The sequence below is a fragment of the Chrysochloris asiatica genome, unplaced genomic scaffold, assembly GCF_000296735.1.
Source record: "Chrysochloris asiatica unplaced genomic scaffold, ChrAsi1.0 scaffold00307, whole genome shotgun sequence".
Lineage (NCBI taxonomy): Eukaryota > Metazoa > Chordata > Mammalia > Afrosoricida > Chrysochloridae > Chrysochloris > Chrysochloris asiatica.
Genome location: NW_006408825.1, coordinates 1,241,161 through 1,245,314, shown reverse-complemented (window position 1 = coordinate 1,245,314; position 4,154 = coordinate 1,241,161). Strand labels below are relative to the sequence as shown.

Below are 4,154 nucleotides of genomic sequence, written 5' to 3'. Positions count from 1 at the left end.
TTGGATCACCTCTCTTTGGAATGGCACAAATACAGATCTCTTACAAGCAGTTGACCAGTTAGCTCTCTTCCAAATTCCTTAGCATAGATGAGTAATACTTCTGGTGCTGCATTAGTTTGTAGAAAGGTTTCAATTTGTATTCCATCAATTCCCGAAGCCTGTACTTTGCCAATGACTTCAGTGCACTTTGGACTTCTTCCTTTAGCTCTTGATCATATACTACCTCAAATGGTTGAACACTGACCATTTATTTTCTTTCTTTTTATTTTTTGGAGAATGAATATGTAGGCTTTTATTATTGCAAGCATATCCAAAAGCATAAAAGAAAAGATGTACCTTAGCTGAATAGTAATTCAAAATAAGGTAGAAGTTAGCAAAATTAATTACAAATTAACATATTACACAATATAAAACAACATGCCTTAAAGAGTCTAATACCAAGACATTTTCTAAGTTAGTGACTATGATGTGAAAGCCATAATGAATATAAATGATACTATACTTTTCCAATGCAAAAAATATATATTTAATATTCGTGTGGAGTCCTGGTGTGGCGCTGTGGGTTAATGCGACAGACTGCAAAGCCGTTTGAACTGCAAGGTCGGTGGTTCAAGCTCACCAGTTGCTCCTTGGAAACCCTATACAGGGTCGCTGTGGGTCGGAACCCACTCAATGGCACTTAACAACAACAAATGAATCCCACTTGATATTATAAACTTTACTGAACAAAATTATTTTTTGTTAGAAAAACTGCTATCTTGAAAGGGTAGATATTACACATAAATAATTTTAAGATATTGTCATATGATGTCAAATGATGAAAATATACAATCATTTTAACGTGAGAAAATATACCAAAAAGGCTGTCAAAATACAAAACCAACGATATTTGAAAACGAAGAGAACAATCATGATCACAAAAGAGTAGCAAGTATTTCTAAAGTACAGCAGATATGGAAATGCCATCCTGAAGTAGTAATGACAAAGGAGAGAGGTAACTTTCAATAATGCAAGGACCATAGCTGATTAACTTACCACTTTCTTCAATTGAAAGTGAGACTCTCTTAGGAGAATTTAAACACCATGAGGAGAGACCTCTTACAGCAGTTAGTTACATGTCTCATTTCAATAGCAAATTATTTCAACAGTGAAAATGATGCAGGAATTAGGAGCGTATTCTGCTGTGATACTAAGTAGTCAGCACTCTCCCGAACAGCTGCTACAACTCTGGGGTCCTCATGAGACTGATGTCTCCCAGCTGCATGACTATCTGGACTCTCATTCCACCAAAGTACATGAACTTTATTGAGGACTCCATATTCTGTGTGGAAAACTCCAACCAGTTTGCTGTAGTTTAGATTGATATGGGAATAAACTGCCCTTTGAAATGCCTTGCCCCCACACAGCTGGTCCATCAGGTTTCATCTGAAAAGTAACCAACTCATAGACTTCTTCTTTTGTATTTTGCACCATGGTACCAGATAAGTTATTTCACATTCTTGTTTATCCATAAGAAGCAAACTTGGAATGAGGAATTGTTCTTGCCATTCCTTGTTTTTGGCCAAAGCTTTCCGAACTTCAGCTCGATGAGCAAAATTATCATACTTCCACATATGAAACACTTTGTTCATTCTGCCTCCAAATTCTACATTCCAATATCCAGTCAGTTCAGAGTGAGCAGTCCGAAGATGAATGCTTTTCTTAATATTTCCAGGAATTCATTCATCTTTGAAGATTTAATGTAATAAGTACGAAATTACTAGAATGTCCCATCATACTGCCTGGGACCTGAAGTAAAAGATGAACACACCTGAGTCTGCCACACAGCCAGAGCCCTCAACAGGCTGCTCCAGAGGACAAGTATGGCGAAGCTTATAGAGCTGCTAGCCAGGTGACTTTCCTGGTCTACTGATTATTTCTTTTTGGGCAGTAACTCTGTGTATTCCTTTCATTTTCTTTCTTTTTTTTAAGTTTGTTGTGAATTATGTGACAATTTACATGGGAGAACATTAGTTTTACATTCATCTTATCGTATATTGTTTCATTGCCATGGTTACAATCCCCTCCACACATTACCAATCAACAAAAGGCTATAAGCCTGCTCCTCCCTCCCCCCATCCCCGGTCATCCGTACACAGTCCCTCATCCTCCCTAGGTCCTGAGCTCCCAGCTGCAGCATCTCTCCACGCTGTCATCTCTGCCTCCATCTCAGGGATCGTTGCCTCTCTGGATAGGTTTCCGCTCTCTGCTCTTCTCCCTTCATGGTTCCAGGGACCTCCGCTCCCAGTCTGCAAAGTCAATCACTCCCCTCCTTGCCACAAAATGCCCACTTTCACATTTACAACCTTCACAATCAGTCCTAGTAACAATTATTCACCTTTGCATCACAAGAGACCTATCCGCATTTCCTTTAATCAGTCCCGCCTAGACAGATTAGATACTACTCAGTGGAGATTCTACCTTGCTCAACGCTCTCTGGATCTAGGTTCCCTCTTGAAATCTTATAAGCCAGACACTTCTTGCCTCTGCAGCACCCCCGTTTTGGATAGTCAATGTCCAAGTTGCCCATCCCTGTCTACTCTGTGTTTGGAGGAGGTGGGAATGATCTCTGCAAAGATTTGTTCCCTCTTTTGAGCTACTGCATCCATAGGTGTAGGTCAAATTCATCGAATTGTATCAGGTTACTTTTTTTTTCTCTTCTTCTTCTAGTTGAGCTCTGATCATCCAGTCATTGAGGCTAGGTCAGATGAGTATTATCTGCATGTGTGGGTGATGTTGTGGATATGCCCTCACTTCTTATCTGCTGGACACTTCACCCTCCACTCCAGTCCTCCATGAATATGACACTGACTCTGGGACCAAGAGTCCTCAGGTCTTGCCATACTGCTGGCCAACCAGGTCTCCACCTGGGTTCACAGGAGTCTGTTGACGATTGTAGAGCTTAGCTTGCAGCCTTATAGCTGTTTTTTCCTCTCTTCCCCTTGTTGGTGGCGAACGTGGTCACCCATCAGAGCATGTATTCCCATTGAGTCTTAGTCTTAAAAGGGGGTTTACTCTGAGGGGACCTGACCCCTTGCCTTGATGTGTCCTGGGGGGGCAACTTGCTTGTTTTTGTAGTCATTGTTAGGTCTGTTTTGTGTTTTTTCTGTCAGTCTTTCTTTCAAGAGGTATCTTCTGTTCTTCTACCTGCTCCAGGCCGGTCTGCCCATCCTCTCAGGGGGAAATTTCCCACCTCTGAAGATTCTGGATGCAGTTCAGGATTCCACATATAATGCAGAGGCTCCGCAGGCAGCCTCCTTCACTGGGCACGTTGTATCCCCATTTTAGGTATTCCAATCATTTATAGACAGAAGACAAACTTACAAGCTTTCTATTGTGATATTTCTGGCTTTTCCTTTCTCTCCCCTTCTAGTGTCTATATTATAATGTAATGCAAGAAATACCAAGATTCAGTAGACCGCAAAGCATCTTAACATTATTTTCCCTTTTCCCTATTCCAACCATATCTCACTCCATGCACCCCCTCGTCCTGTTGTTGCAAGGTTGTGTATACATTATTATTTACCTCTGTCCCACTTAGCCCATGTGAACCTGCCTAATTGTTCTCCCCTCTGCTTTGTTCTTCCATTGCCCGCTCCCCTTTTGTGTATTATCCCCCTCCCCAGCACCCTAACTAACCTATGTCTATTCCCTGTCATGTGCTCTACCTTTCCGTTCCTCCCCTCACCCCACCCCCTACCTCCCAGCAATCAGCAAAGAATATCCCCCACCTCCCTTTAGTATGGGTTCTTTTCCTTAGTCTTTTACAGTAGTGGTCCTATGCAGTATTTCTATTTTTGTGACTTACTTTCACTCAACATAATGTCCTCAACGTTCATCCATGTTAACTAGTGGTTTGCTGCTTCCTTGTTACTCTTCAAGGTAGCATAGTATTCCATTGTTGTATGTACCACAGCCTGTCTATCCATTCTTCAGTTGATGGGCACTTTGGCTGTCTCCATCTCCTTGCTATTGTAAATAGTGCTTCTATGAACATTGGTGTGCATATATCTTCTCGTGTTGTGGCTCGTTTTTCTTGTGGGTAAATACCAAGTAGAGGAATTGCTGGATCGTATGGTATTTCTATTTTCAACCTTCTGAGAAAGCACCATATT

The 4,154-nt window shown here is 41.4% G+C and overlaps 1 pseudogene; it reads right to left on the bottom strand.

Moving 5' to 3' along the window:
* Positions 1 to 1,136: 1,136 nt before the first annotated feature.
* LOC102810696 overlaps positions 1,137 to 4,154 on the bottom strand; it is a 53,629-nt pseudogene continuing 50,611 nt past the window's right edge.